This window comes from Coptis chinensis, chromosome 5 (genome assembly GCF_015680905.1).
Source record: "Coptis chinensis isolate HL-2020 chromosome 5, ASM1568090v1, whole genome shotgun sequence".
Taxonomy (NCBI): Eukaryota; Viridiplantae; Streptophyta; class Magnoliopsida; order Ranunculales; family Ranunculaceae; genus Coptis; species Coptis chinensis.
The window spans coordinates 72,810,855-72,827,835 of record NC_141460.1 but is presented as its reverse complement, the minus strand read 5'-3'; the positions used below and the strand labels follow the sequence as shown (position 1 = coordinate 72,827,835).

Below are 16,981 nucleotides of genomic sequence, written 5' to 3'. Positions count from 1 at the left end.
CCACCATCAAGAATTTCGCGTACCCATTGACCGCTTCGAAAGCACCCTCGGGGACTACCTTTTGAGCGGTCGAGATACATCCGGACCTCCCGGACGGAAAGGACGATTGCCAATGCTGCCTCTCACAAAATCCTTAGTAGGTCCGGCATGTGGCGTAGATCCTAACTCATGAGCCTTCCATTAATTACGATACATCCATCCGCATATATTAAACAAAATCAACTTCCATAACGGGGAACTAAAGAGAACGAATATAAACATGTTTCGAACAACTTTGGCACATGTAAAGTATGTAAAAGTATAAATGAAGAATTACATACCTCCATCGATCTGTTTTCACTTGTCTTTTGTTTCCAAATCAGACTTGTTTGCCACCAACACCATTACCAAATTTGGATTTCCTAACATAGTGCGCGAATCAAGATCCAATGTAAGAAAATCAAAATACTAATATTCTACTTTTAACTTCAATTCAGATCAGATATGCACTAATCAGATCGAAGAGCAAAGGAAGCCGTTTTACTACCAGTCTTGGAGACAATAGAAACCCAAAAATTTCATTAAGAGAACAAGACAATTAAAAAAAAAAAAAAAAAAAGTTACATAAACGCCTACGCCATAGTATTTGTATGATCACAAAGGCGGAACATAATTACATCTTTGTTAACGGACAGCCGAAATGGGTTCCTCAACCCGAAAGTAATAAAATAGTTTATTCTTGCCAAGTTTTCAATTGGGCTTAAACCTTAACAATGTGGAATCAAATGTACTAGTAGGATATCTTTGTGTAAAATGTACCAAAAAGGTACACGCATACAAGAACCAAGATGATTTTCTGATATCCCTTGTAATGTCTACTACAAAGAGAAATATATGAGGATTGAAGAGAAGATGTGAAGGTTATGACCTTGAACATGAAAATTGTCTAAAGAGGTTTCAAGATCTTTTTCAGTTGGTTCCTGAACTAAACAAAAGGATCACAAAGATTTCATTGTCACACCTAAAAATTTTCCCCATATATGGAGAAAGAGTATGACGGAAAGAAAAACATAGACATTAGACGGACTCCACCAAGCAAGAAAAAGATGGATTTTACAGCCGCGGCTTAGAGTAATTGTCTTTGTTACTAATCAAGTCAAACTTTTGTAGCTAAAATTACCTAAGCGTGCAAGTAATGAGGTATTTATGACGGTAGATAAGATCGATGATTGCATAGCAATCATAAATACCCCTTTGCTAGTAAATGAGATGATATGATCCAAAGATGTAGTGATATTTGTCTAGCATTCCAGGAAAAAGCTCATAATAAAGAGAACAAAAAGAAGAAAACATGTAGAGTAGTTTACATGAGCTAACTTAGCGCTTTATACTCCATCCTGTTTTTAGTAATCACTTGCATGTTGCATCATTTCATAGTTAGAGAGAACAACAACGCCAAAACAGTCCAAAGTGTTGTCTTATGCTTTTGACTAAACAGTAAACCAGAGTGGAATACTAAAACACATTTTGAATTCTTAACTCGTAATTATTCTCTGTATGGGTTTAAAATGTGCCTTTCGTGAATATTGCAGTCAAATTTCTTAGCTTACAAATGAATACTACATCGCTTTGTGACTAGTTACTTACAAGAAAATGGAGAAAATTCCAATGATCTCAATGAAATTTTCATCGCCAGAAAAATTAAAAGAAGAAGTAGCATTGTAGCTTTGAAAGTAATGAGTCACCTTTCATGGTATGTGAAAAGATTCTAAGGTGTCCACTGTAACCACTCAATCTGGGAGATCTCATGGTATGTGAATAAACTGAAATGAAAACAGAGGATGTTCATCAATGAGCAATCATGGCATAACGCAACAAGTCATACTATTTAACTTAACCATCCTAATCAAGCTCTATGAAATGCAATTTTATCTTATCAATTTCAATGAAAAGTTTATCAAATCAAACAATAACCCATATGCATATATAATCTTTTTATAAATCAAAGACATAATAACCCTTAAACAACAAAACATACCCCTTCAAGTTATCTTACTTCTTTTGCTGAATTTGCTACCACAACAATGGAAATGACAGCTTTGAAAGCTCCACATAAAAGGGAATCGAGAATGTCCGAGGAAGCTTGTTCCAAGATCAACAAAGCATTTTACAAAGCGAAAAGAAGAGATCCACATAACAATTGATATTAGAAGCATTTGAATTTAAAACATATTTACGTAAATAATGTATAACCGAAGTTCAAATTGAAAACGAAATGAGAACCTACGGTTTCTTCACCCATATGTAAGAATACAAATTCAGAAACCGCGAACAAAGAACAAATAAAAGTGAGCTAATCCACAGAAATTACAAGTAACCAAAAGACGAGGTTGAAAAGAATAAGAGGAGCATATCCTTTTCGAGAAAGAAACAAAGGCAATTCAATTCATTCAACGGGTTGAAAACTTGGAGAATGATGAGAGCAAGCTAAAGTTGAAAAAAGTGATCTTTAGTGAAAACTGAAGCCTCAATGAAAGTTTGTTAAAGGAAAATATCAAAGCTTAAGACTAAACCGTGATAAAACAATAGGATTGAAGAAACCTACCGTAAAGCGTAATCATTGCACAAAAGCCCTGAATAAAGGAATATTTCATCTCACAATTTTTTTTTTCCTTATAAAACTTGGTGCAATTCCAGTAACATGAATTCACACTTAATAACTAAATTTGGTTAAAAGCAAATGAATGAAGAAAACAAGCCGGCAACTAATCACACAAACGTCACGCAACCAGTAAGATAACTCAAATGGAGGCATGCAAAAGTAATTTTCTGTAAAGAGAACAACAAAGCCTAGGGGAACACAAACTATTGCCGTGAATCAGACGGGGGGTAAACATGTTTGCACACTTTGGGCTCAAATGTATATCATTCATGGAAGGCACGGAGAATCAAATTAAATATGGATACCAAGGCACAAACTAAGACTGTACTTCCCACATTCTGAACTCTGAACTCCCCAACAATGAGGCAATCCGGGCATAGAGCTCATAATAGATAGGTCCGCCACACACCCTCTCTTTCTCAATTATATTTTGATTCTTGAGTGCCCACATGTTCCCATCTGAATAAAAAAAAACATGTGCCTTGTGATTCCTACAAGAATGATAGTCTTTGAGATGAGCGTAATCATTCTTGAACTATGAAATTAAGCTTGTCCTAATTCTTAAGTTAAGTTGGTTGATGATCGGTGTAGTCGGTGTCCGTGAGAACGGTATGCCTAGTCACTCTCACTTAACTACTTCGAAGTTTAGCCATTTTAGGTTAAACCGCTTTAGGGACTTTTGGGCCAAGCACCTAACACTCTAGAAAATACTGCTTTAGCGCTAAATAGAGGCATTAGTGTTCATTGGGTTACTTGAAGTTAGGTATTGTGTAATCGCCTCACGATACAAACACTACCAATTGCATCTAACTTCTCGCGATAAAATTATCACTTCTCGTGATAAAACAGACTTCGTTGGCTAAAACAGACTTCGTTTAGCCAAACAGACTTCGAATAGAGGTATTTGTTGGCTAAACAGACTTCGCGTTTACAATTGCATCTAACTTCTAGCATAAAATTATCACATTATGCTTTGCATCACAATCCACAAGTGATCATCCCTCACTAGTCACCAATGCTTTAAGAAAATTCGAATCTAATTGGCCATGCATATTTTAGTGGATACAAATCTATCGATTGTTACCGACGTTCTCCTACAACAACACAGTCCACTTGAAAGAGAAGAAGAAAAATTAGGTAGCCAACAAAAACACCAACCACCGGATCAAAGAAGAGGAATTAGACAAAATATGGGCTGTGGACACTAACTAAAACAACCACTAGCTAAACATCCATTTCTAAGACACTAACTAAACTAACTAAACAACCCATTTCTTGCAAAATATCGCTAAGAAAGGAATGAAAAAAACGGAATTCATCCATTTCTTGCAATGTCGATAATCAGGACTAGTTAATTAAGAAAATGAAAGATTATTACCTCAAAATGGACTTCTAAACTCCTTGTTTTCTTCTTCTTCTTCTTCTTTCTTTGATTGACTGCGAAAATTAGGGAATTTGATTTTGAGGAGTGTGAAAATTAGGGATCTTGAAATAATGCGGCCGTGAGAGAGAGAGAGAGGAGAGAAAAAACAATTATGTTTTATATTTCGATATTTTTGGTTTCTCTCTGTTCGCGAAATTTTTAAGTTTGTAACACTTCTCCAACGCTTTTTAAGCGTTGTTACAACATTACCAACGCTTATTTAACGTTGGAAACTTACTAACGCTAAATAAGCGTTTAGTAAGTTTCCAACGTTAAATAAGCGTTGCAAATCAAAAAAGGTGCGTGTTGCAAATATCCTATTATGGTGTAGTATATCATCAAATATTAGGTTTATCTTCTCTGTATTATTTCTTAACATAATCTATGGAGTGGTTCCGACCGAATTTCCAAACTAACACAAAACCAACCATTCAAACATACTAAATAACCCATGGATAATCAAACTTTAATAAATAAAACTGACAATGTGGGCACAACAATCCGAACATCTATCTAGATACCGTACCCTTAGTTGTATTCCAAAGTGTTTACACATCGTCTCATGCAGATAAAAACAATGAGACATATGCATTTTCTCTTCTCTAATGAGCCAAATGACACAACCACAAAAAACATTTAAGTACTAATCAACCTAACATATTGAAGTGAAACAACAAAATCATGGATCAATCATACTAGATGAAAAAACATATCATCAATCAAACACGTTGATAATTAGCCAAAAAATCGATTAATGTAACACACCGTAAAGAAAAAAATTTAACTTTGAACATTACATATCCAAAGTCCAAACTAGCAAAAATAAATAAATAAAATCACCTGAATCGATCGCTTAATCGATATTAAAAGTCCTTTCATTAAGGAATTCACATTAAAAATTAGTGCTTTTTGTTTCTAATACCAGGAAAAAGTTGTTTCTTTTATTTCTACAAACAAGTTTGATTAATAATCCTTGAAAAAACAAAATGAAAGATCATAACTTACCAAAGATTTCCTTTCCCTCAATGAAGGATATGACGAAGGAGAAGGATAAACCCGAACCTGAAATAAACCGCCTGTAAAAGTTACGAAGATTATAAACGCCGAGAAGAAGAATTAGAAAAATAATAAGAAAGGGGAGTACCTGGAAATTGAATGGAAGAGAATGAAGTAGGAGAGTTGGGAGGTGAGTAGAGTTTAGCACCGCCACTTCCTAATTTTTCACAATTAAAGCACCACTTCAAAACCGTTTAAACCCACAAATACAAATAGACTTCCCATAAAGATTTAATCTTTATTAACAAAAATTGGTATTCAAAGGGTATAAAAATGAGAAAAGGGTACTCTACAATTGAAGTTGTCGAGCTTTGGCAGTAATCTTTACTTGTTTTTTGATAAAAAAAAGCTTTGGTTAGAGTTGGGTTTCTTAATTTAGTAGGTGAGGAGTCGAGGAGAGAATTAAGTCAGCCATAGAAACGTTCTCCATCTCATCTTCTATTTCTTTTTAGTTTAGGGTATCTTTCCTCTCTAATTAGTTTTCCCAAAAAGTTTTTTCTTCCCTCATTTTTTTTTCGTGAAAAATCAAACCAGCGCTACTAATTATTGAAATCGCACGAAATCAAAAAAATAATTTTCGACGATATAAACATCGGCATAAAATATTATTTCCTACTATCAACAACAATGTCGCTAGTATTAAACCACTAGCTACGAAAACAGTCGTCGCCCCATGTATAAACCTATTTCCGACGTTTTTATCGTTGGTACTGCCATTATTCCAACTTTAAAATTAGTAATTTGCTTTTAAAATATAATTAAAACACAATTGCCGACGAAAAAAATGTCGCAAATACTAATTTTCATAGTTGAACCCAACAGATTACTAGCGACGATTGAAACGTGCCAAAAGTTATGTTTCAGCAACGAAATGAAAACGTTGGTAAAAGTTTCGTCGCTAAAAAACCTGTTTGTTGTAGTGTAACTACGTACATGGCATTCATGCAACAAAAAAAACAAAAAAACCAGTAAAATTTGGAACCTGTAGCGTCCCGTTAGCCCGCCAAAGAAATGAAACAGACGTTTCAATCCGTCGACGTGATTAATCCCAAAAGATATTCGAACTTTTAGGTACCGGGTTCGTAGAGTTAGGCCCGATATGGATCGGGGTGTATCGGTGGATCTTTGGAGGTTGAACAGAGAAGCAAACAAGGAAATACACCGCGGACGCTGGCTACACCGCGGACGCCAGAAGTCTTTCCGCGCAAGACGCGTGTCAAATCTGCCACAATTAGTTCAACTTTTTCGTAGAAGTCTTATAATTGCCTGCAAGATATACTTTCCCAGCCCTAACTTTTGGTACCGGAAGTGCGAAAAAATCCGCGGAGCAAACAGGTCTATTAAGTAGACAAAAATATTTAAATTTAACAAAAACGTAAGAACGAAACTAAAAGGAAGAAAGGAAGAGAGTGGGGGTTCCCCTTGATGCAACTTCCAATCAGTAGCACAAGTCCTATGGCTTTTAGAACAAAGAAATGGGCGCCATTTTGGTATTACACTTTTACTACGTTTAAAGATTGATTCTCTAATTTTGTGCAAAAGTTTAATTCAAAGTTCCTTACTCACGATCTTCGTTCAGTAAAGTTGAAGTAAGGATCGAACCAACCTAAAGGTTAGGACATCTACAACTTGGTTGTTACTCTTAGGGAACTAGTGAGTAAGTTTATATTAATACTAGGTTTATTTCCTACACACACATTAAAGAAAAAACATTAAGATTCGAAATATGAAACTAAGACAAAATACAATTTAACAAAGAAAAGGTGGAGAGCTAATCCTCCTCATGTGAAAATAACATTTAGTTGTTGATTTGAAAAGGTGAATTTGATTCTTCCTAGACTCATAGACAAGCTCTAATGGAAGAAAATTTGATCCCTAACATGTATGGCTCATTTCTAAACTCATACATGTTAGCAATTGGAATCAAGTAATGACTTATCTCTAAGCTCATTACTTGATTCCTAACTAGACACTACACCAACTATCATTTTGGGATAGGATGTAGGTCTAGTTGTTCTTCCTAACAACCTACCAAGCCAACCACAAATATTCTCCCTCACATGAGATGGATTAACTCCCCAAAAAAGAAGTTAGCTCATGATCCTTGGGATGATGAATTACAAGCTAGAAGAACAAAAAAAGAGAGAAAGAAGAAGAAGAGAAACTAACTAAACTCATTTGCTTTTTTATTTATTTCCTAGAAGAAAACCAAGGTTTCCTCCATTAAAGCTATTACAAGCTTTCTTACAAAACTAAAACTCAAAAATAAGAATGACTAAGGAACTAAAATAATACAAGGTAAGGAAAAGAAGTCAAGGGAGTAAATGGAGTGTTCCCCCCCCCCTTGTTTTGTTTTCTTATTCATTTGAGAGACATCTCCTTTCCTCCCATGTGAAACATCAAACCACATTTACTTCATTTTTATCCACCACATTAAAACAAAGTGACACCTTACCTTTTTTTTTCACTATTAACACCTAATCTAATTAATTACATACAAGGTGTCAACTTTGCACCAATAATTTGTCATTTTTGTCTTGCCATGCTCCATGATTAATGACTCATCCAATCTTGCGGGCCCGTATAGTGGGTCCTATGTGCAGTCCAGTGGCGGCCCGGTCTTTGGGCAATTTTACAACTTCCCGCCTATGCGTAGAGTTCATCGCCCTGATTGTTTGAGCAGCTCACTTGTCGCATTCGGAGTCCTGGTTCAAGAGGTAAGAGCTTCGGAAGTTTGATGCTTCTGTGCGGATTTGGAAGAATTCATATACATGTCGTTCCTCGTGCTTTATTGCAAGTTTAAACCATATTTCCATGTTTATCTGCGAATATACGCAAAAGTATGAAAACATATTTATTTCATAATTATTAAACACATAGTTAACCAAATTTATATGTCTCAACGGGGTTTCATAATACACTTTTGGGTGCTTATCATGGAGTATGGATGATATTAATCGGATAATGAAGACGTGTATAATTTTACATAATATGATTGTCGAGGATAAACGAGAGATTGATATCGAAGATTGGCAAATAGACATGGATTGGGAGCTACCAGTCGCATTGCATGTTGTCGGGAATCAGAATGAGGAAATTGCAAGAAGACTTAACACACTTCGTCACATTCAGAGCTGAGAAACTAATGTTCAACTAAGAGTTGACTTCATCAATTACCTTTGACAATTTCGTGCGGATCAAGAAATGTAGTATGAGTATTTCTATGTTTGTAGTTTGAGTATTATCTATGTTTGTTATATAGTTTGAGTATTATCTATGTTTGACTTTATGTTGTTTCAAGACAATTCAAATTAAAATTAAAATTATAATATTGGAAATGAACTAACAACAATAATGGAAATTAAAGAACTAAAACAACATTGAAATTAATCTAAATAGTAGAAGCACCACCCCCACTAAAAGCACCACAACCACTAGAAGCACCACTTGGAGTTCCAAACGTTCCACTCTCTCTCCTTTGGCGAATTATCTCTATTTTTATCGTTTTAAAGTATTCGACAACTTCCAACTAAATAGTGGAAGTATCTTGTATTAATATTTTGATGTCTTCTTTCCACTTCTTAAGCTCCATCATCTTCACCCTATCGGCGGTGACATTCGTCATTTGTGCCAAATACTTCTCCATCATCTTATAATTATCTCCTCATTTCTTTCTCACCCCTTGTTCCTGGTGGTCATTTTTTCTTGGTTCCACTTCCATCTCCACCTTCACCTCCACTTCCATCCCCAACTTGTGTAGGAAATTGATCAATTGGAACGCCACCAAGAGTTACCGATGGCGTTGTGGGTGTTGAAAGCACAACTTCAAGTATCTACATCGAGAATGATGTTGGTTTGTCTCCTCGATATAGTTGTGGACCGCTCTCCAATTATTCATTCCATTTTGGGCTATCCGAGGAGGAGGACCCAATAATGCTCAAATTAAAAGTGTGTGTTATGAGCCAACATATATGTTGTTTTTGCCTCTACCTAACCGATCTTGGATTGTTGTGCCACTTCTTCTTGGTCCTCTTTGAAGAGGAGATAATTCCCTACCAATCGGGTTGCAAGTTTTTTAGATGTGTCCAAATCGAGTGGACACCGAATTCTTGCTTCTCTTGTTGTTTTCGCCAACTCCCTCTCAAAATTTCTCTAATATTTTCTCCCAATAGTGTGTGACTCGTTTTTAACACTCAACAATTGGATCTTCATTAACATATATCCACGTTTTGCAAAGAGTCTCTTCTTCTTGAATTGAAAAATTGGCGGACCTTGTAGATTTCTTTCCTTTTGATGTGGTTGCATGTTCATTTGGATCCATTGTTGTACTTGGAGTAGTGATTGTTGCATGTAGTTGGAGTAGATAGGAATTATATGAGAATTGGGAGCAAATGGTGGAAGAGTTATGTGAAGTAGTTGTTATAAATTTGCAATTTCAGAAAAACTAGTCGTTAGGATGTTTGGACTAGACAGATGACAGAGTTTATGTCGTCCGTTACAACTTAAAATATGGACGACAAAGTTTCAGCTGTCTGTCTCCCAAACTTAACAGCTGCTAAAAAGTGCCGTTGTAATGGTTTTAGAAGCTTGGGCTGGCAAATTTGGCTGGGGTTGCTAAAAGACCTATGTGGCACCTTTTAGCAGCCCTCCATTGGACTTGCTCTTGGAATGACATTTTTGTGGTTATATGGCCCTTTAGCAGCCCATATAGCACCCCATTGGACTTGCTCTTAAAAGAACCTTAGAGCATCTCTAGGTGGTAGTATCACCTCCCAAATTCTTTAAATTTGCTTCCAAAACTCGGAATTTTGCAGAAATCTAACTCTAGATGGAAGCAAATTCGGTCACATCACCTGTCTAGCCGCATCCTTGTTCGCAAATTTGGGATTTCGGATGTGGACGCGGAGCGACAGTGGTAATATCGCGCGCCATTGCAAATGTCGCTCCAAATTTTTTTTTGACTTTGACCAAAGACACAATCGCGCTAATGGAATCGCCGCGACTCCATTGCTAATGTCGTGTGAATTATTTTTTTTTTTACCTTTTTCAATTTGGTGCGACAATGGAAATGTCGCGTGAATTTTTTTTTCAACTTGGGGCTTTACAATGGTAATGTCACGACAAGATCAATGTAAGCAAGATAGCCCATTCCAAATTTGTGAATGATATTTGCATCATTTAGAGTTGGTCAAAATTTATGCACCAATTTCTCTAAATTTTAGCTTCAAATTTGAAAGAAATACTACCTCCACCTAGAAATGTTATTACCTATCAAAACATAAAAGTGGAGTATTATTTTATCACATACTAGTTGTTATCATATACTAAATTTTCTTTTTATTTTATCAATTTAGGACAGAGTGACAAACACAAGTCCCCATATTATCGCCAAGTCCAAGTCCTTAGCTGTTTAAAACAATAGATTTTGGATTAAAACAAAGTCCCTAAACTTCTTATACGGTGAAGAGAGAGAGAGAGAACTGTAACGTGATGGAGGGAATAGAGCATAGAACAGTTGAAGTGAACGGAATAAAGAAATGCTATTACCTATCAAAACATACAAGTGGAGTATTATTTTATCACATACTAGTTGTTATCATATACTAAATTTTCTTTTTATTTTATCAATTTAGGACAGAGTGACAAACACAAGTCCCCATATTATCGCCAAGTCCAAGTCCTTAGCTGCTTAAAACAATAGATTTTGGATTAAAACAAAGTCCCTAAACTTCTTATATGGTGAAGAGAGAGAGAGAGAACTGTAACGTGATGGAGGGAATAGAGCATAGAACAGTTGAAGTGAACGGAATAAAGATGCACATAGCAGAAAAAGGAGAAGGTCCAGTAGTACTTTTCCTTCATGGATTTCCAGAACTTTGGTACTCATGGCGTCACCAAATAGTCTCACTAGCTTCTAGAGGATACAAAGCAGTTGCACCTGACTTGCGTGGATTTGGTGACACAGATGCACCGACTTCATTTCATAACTACACTAGTCTTCATATTGTTGGCGATATCATAGCACTCATTGACACCCTTGGTGTAGACCAGGTTCAAAAACTAGTGCACATCCTTCCATTTATTAGTCTGTTTTTAATGATTGGTTGTTATATGTTAAATGATTGCGTTTTGTGGAAGGTGTTTGTTGTTGGACATGATTGGGGTGCTTATATGGCTTGGCATCTTTGCTTGTTTCGACCTGACCGCGTTAAAGCTTTGGTGAATCTCAGTGTCCATTTGTTTCCACGAAATCCGTCGGCTAGTCCCCTAGTTGGTCTTCGCGCCTACTATGGGGATGACTTCTATATGTGCAGAATCCAGGTGACTGGTTATGATTAAGATTTTATATGTTTAAGAGTTGTCTGTTTTTAATTTGAATTCGTGATTTTTTGGGTATTAGCCATGGTTGGCAAATATTGTGACACCACTAAGGTGTTCGTAATTGATGGTTTATGTTGATGACTTGATGTAGAACGAACACATTGGAGTTGACATTGACATTAGATTGATTGTGTATTTGTGTTAAAGTTTTGAATGGTCCGATCCTAACTTTTAGGTAGAATTTGGAATTAAAATCAGAAATCGGGCCATAGGACAGAATTGGGTGAGAATTATGTCTTTAGGCCATGTGCGGAAATTATGGTTCTAACACAAAAAATGTAAAAAGACAATTTTGCCTCTTTAAGTGTTTTAATTTTTTTTAAAAAAAGACATATGTAGCCACTCTTTCTCTTTCCACTCTCTTCTTTCTGTGTTATACACATACATCATGGTGTTTGAATGTGTGGTGTACACATGTTTAGTAGTGTGTGCATGTTTGTTGCACACATACATAGTGGTGTTTGTTTGTGTTGTACTCATGCATAATGATATTTGCATGTGTTATATACATGCATAATGATGTGTGCATGTTCGTATACACATATCGTGGTGTTTGTATATGTGTTGTACACATATATAGTGGTGTTTGCATGTGTATCGGACTACTACTCCAAACTTAAAAATATCATCGATGACAATAATATCGAAATTGAGATAAATCACACAATTGATTAACACAAGATTCGAAGATTTGAAAAAGAAATTCAATTGTTGTTCAATTGCTTGTCGAACTAGTGCCGAAATCGACCCAATTATTCTTCAATTATCAATAATTTAGAATTGAAAAATGAAAAAATAAATTGCAAAGTGAGAAGAGTGTTTGTCATGAGAGAATAAGATGTTTTCTTATGGCTTAAATCATTAATCACAACACACAAATCAACTAGCTCAAAGATGGAAACAACTAGATCTCAAAAAAATTTACATGTTTCTAGTTGGAGTTTTTTTTTGCTAGATGGAGAAGAAGATAAATATTTTCTCATATCTTAAATCACTAATCACAAGTTCACAACACACAAATCAGCTAACTCAAAGATGGAAACAAACTAGATCTCAAAAAGTATTTTACAAGTTTCTAGTGTGAGTTTTGTTTTTCTAGATAGAGAAGAAAGTCATAATTGGTATTAAACAAAAATAAATTGCCGACGTTAGCCCAAAAATGTCCTAAAACTGAAATTATTAATGATAGCTCTGATGTCAGCCCATTTTTGTCCTAAAACCGAAATTATTGTTCATCCGGGCCTAAAATTGAAATTCTTTGTCAATTTATGTGTTTGGGCCTAAATTTGTGAATTAAAATTCTTATTGATATGCTTTTGTTGTTCTGGATGTTGGTTATCGTGCAACAGTATTCCATTACTTTGAATGCGCACTTCCTTTCATCCTATATTCAAAATTCCTTTTTGTTGGAGTATGAGGGCGTGCACCCCTTATTCACTCATTGTATGAGGGCAGACGCCCCCTATATATTGTTGACGTATGTAAAGTCCCACGTTCTATAAGTTTGGACACCAAACTGAATCGTATATAATATTTCTTATTCTCGTGTATTGGGATACCTTAACACCGAAGTTAGGTTAAGTATATATATATAATTTTGGGTAGAGTTTATTAACTCTCTCTAACCCTATTCTCTCAGTCTCCATTTTTTTCCTTTTTGGTTTCTCCATTACAATCATGTTACAACTTTCCTAGCATCACCACTAACATGGTATGAAAGCATCATGTTCAAATCTGAGTTTAATGGTATACTAGAAGAGTTGTCTACAAAAATCAATATACAAAAAAAAAAAAAAACCAATTCTTTTTTTTTTTTTCAATATCCAAGTTTCAATCTTTCTCACAAGAAGAAACAAGTATCAAGTTGTATTACAAAGTGTTGTTGCATACGAATTCAAAAAGCCAAACAAGAAGGTAATCTAAGGAGACCGATAAAGTTTGGAGTTCTCTCGTCACGGTTCTTAGGCGTGCGCCCTATACTTTTGCCCTCAATCATAGGCGCCTATCCATCTGTATGAAATAGCATGTTTTCGCTGATGTTTGCTGATCTAGTTTTCTTTTTCTCTGGATGAACTCTTTTATTTTTGGAAGTTCTTTGGCTGACAAAGCTCAAGCTTATCAATTTTTTATTCTTTTTTGTGGTAATTGTTTCTTTTGGAGTTGGAGATTTTTTTTTCTGGCAAGTAGATCTGGTGGTGTTCTTATTGACTCTATTCTTTTTATGCTCTTGGGTGTACTGTTCACGGTACTATTCACAGTTACTGCTCACAACAATATTCACCATATTGTTCACAACACTATTCACAGTTATTGTTCACCGCTGATTTGTTGATATGGTCTTCCCTTTCTCTCGGTGCACTCTATTTGGAAGCTTTTTGGCTGAAAAGCTAAAGCTTTCCACGACTTGTTCATGTATGTTTCAGCATCCGAGTGTTTGTTAAAATGTCCAACTATGTTTTGTGGTAGTTTTCCACTTCCTCTTAGTATCTCTTGCTTTGCTTTTCAGTGTTTGTTAATTCTTATAAGTTATGAGAATATGGCTATTGGTGATAAATACAATATTGTTCTTTGACGTGGGCATTGATTGATCTTTGGTTGTATAAATTCTTTTTAGCTTTTTTTAAGTGGGTATTGGTTTGTTGTATAATTTTGGGGATGGTCGGTCTATTTATTGTGTTGGTATTTGGTTTCCTCTGTTTCAAGTTCAAGTCGGAATAGACAAACATTTGTATGTTCCAACTTTAGGAGGAGAATATAGAGATATGAGGATATTGAGAAGTATTTTAGGCAATGAGAATATGGAAACGTATGTAGAAGAGTATTCATATCTTCATATCTCCATAATGTTTTGGCGTACTCACCTCATGACGGCGTGTGCCCCTTATTCAAGGCATATCCAAGGGCGTGCTCCTCTTTGCATCTCAACAGTATGAGCAATGAATATAATGTCTTGACATACTCACCTCATGAGGGCGTGCACGGTGCACCCCTCTTACAAAGCATATCTAAGGGTGTTGCATCTCAACAGTATGAGCAATGACATCCCCACTATTCATTATTCATCTCTCAGGTTGCAATCTCGCCTTAACTGCGGTATTCAATATTCATCTCTCAGGTTGTAGTCACATCTAAACTGCTCTATTCAGTTTTCAGGTAGCAGTCACGCCTAAACTGTACTCATGTTTCAGGTAGCAGACATGCCTAAACTACACTCATGTTTCCAGGTAGCAATCACGTCTAAACTGCACTCATGTTTCAAGTAGCAGTCATGCCTAAATTGCACTAATGTTTAGCAGATTCAGAGTACCAGAACAATATTTTGTTGACTTCAACAGTGATATTGATAGTAGCAGCCAAGAAGTGCACATCAAATCAGTGTTATTGTTTGCAATTTATATTATGACAGCCATAGCAGAAAATGGAGTGAACAATAGCCAAGCAATACGCCACTAAACATATGTTATGGTTACAGTTTGTGACTATGGTACAACTTCAGTATTCAGGTTAGGCTATTGTCTAAACCAACAGTTTCACTTTCAATAACGTCTCAATAGTTGTTCGAGTTCTTCAACTAAATACAATTCTATGTGAAAGGAGGAGCATTATCCTTATCTTTATTTTTGTCATCCAAGCTGTAATATGCATAGTTTGCGTAATTACAGTTTGAGGGGGAGTGTTGGAGTATGAGGGCGTGCGCCCCTTATTCGCTCCTTTGTATGAGGGCGGGCGCCTCCTATATATTGTTGACGTATGTAAAGTCCTACGTTTCTGTAAGTGTGGACTATCAGTTTGGCAACTGTATCTAGTATTTCCTATTCTCGGGGTACCTTAACACCCAAGGTAGGTTAAAGATATATATGAAACTCTGGGTAAAATATGTTAACTCTCTCTAACCCTATTCTCCTAGCCTCCATTCTTCTCCTTCTTGAATTGGTTTCCCCATTATAATCATGTTTTAACTCTCCCAACATCACCACTAACATTTTCATTTACTTGCAGTCTGCAATTATTAAACGCTTGCCAAAATACGTCTAGAGTAGATTATTGTATCTATATATGTACAGCGAATTAGATATGTGGCAGAACAATCACATTTATATTATCTCCAATTTGTATGATGTCCAAAAAGGAAATCAGAATTTAGATATAGCTAATCCATAGATCATGGCAAACTGTTCATAAAAGCCTATTAATTCAATGTGAGAAAAGATTAGATCGATGTTGATTAAGAGTATACTTGTGTAATCCGTTCACTTATGGCCTGAATAGTCTTAATGGTTCCATTTTTGCACATTAGGAACCAGGAGAAATGGAAGCTGAGTTTGCTCGAGTTGGTACTGAGACAGTTATCAAAAAGTTTCTTTCATTGCGTGATCCAGGTCCCTCCTGATACCTAAAGAAACAGGGTTCGGAGCTGCGCCTGATAGCCTGCCTTCTTGGTTGTCTGAGGAAGATGTTAAGTACTTTGTGACCAAATTTGATAAGAGAGGCTTCACTGGAGGACTGAACTACTATCGAGCTTTTGACCTGTATGTTAGCTGCACCTTTTTTATTTGATTTAGTGATGCACAACTAACTGAAGTTTTTTCATCATATTATGTTTATATTATAGTCACAAATTAGATTCCAAAAATTATGTCCTCCAATTCCTGAAGTTCTTATCTGCATAAACTTGTTTTGCAGTACTTGGGAGCTTACTGCACCCTGGACTGGTGCACAGGTGAAAGTTCCTGCGAAGTTTATTGTGGGAGACCTGGATCTGGTCTACCATTTCCCAGGTGCTAAGGAATACATACACAGTGGTTCTTCAAAAAGGCGTGCGCTCCTGCAGGAAGTGGTTGTAATGGAAGGAGTCGCTCACTTCATCCAGCAAGAAAGTCCAACTGAAATTAACGAGCATATTTATGATTTCATCAAAAGGTTTTGATTCCTTTTATTTATTTCCTTACATTCCCATGAACTATGAGGAGTCTGGATAAGTATGTGGCGTATTGGTGGTGAACAAGTTTGAGAAAATAAGGAACTGGTGTCCATTGATCTAAAGAATAAAGTGGTTGTTGTGAATGTGATGAGCTTGTATTAAGAAGTATATATCCACAGCCATTAAGAAGCCAATTTCTGTCTTAAGCAGCTGTATTAGAACAGTGATTACAACCATATAAAGAACTTCCATCACGAATGATGGAAGAGGCACTATCCCTACTCAATTTTCAGAAAAAATAACTTCCGTCATAAACTGACATGTTACATTTGATTCAAGAAATCCACATAGGGATAAATCCAAGGAATGATTGTTGGTCTTAAAATTTTCAGGCATTTTATTGTCATGAAGTTAGAAGTAAGAATTGTCTCTAAGGTGAGGTCATAATAATTCGGCTGCACCAAAAATCAACCATATTGTTTCTTCTATACAAGGACGTCTTATGCAAGATGACATTTGACTTCCCTTCAGCTGTACAGAAAAATAAACCATCACTATG

General features: G+C 36.0%; 1 pseudogene across 1 annotated transcript; it reads left to right on the top strand.

The window, feature by feature from the left end:
* Positions 1–10,595: 10,595 nt before the first annotated feature.
* On the top strand, positions 10,596–16,567 carry LOC147498782 (epoxide hydrolase 1-like; annotated as a pseudogene). Its single transcript, XR_015195593.1, has 4 exons — positions 10,596–11,171; positions 11,259–11,441; positions 15,799–16,030; positions 16,185–16,567. The product of XR_015195593.1 is annotated as an epoxide hydrolase 1-like (transcript).
* Positions 16,568–16,981: the final 414 nt, after the last annotated feature.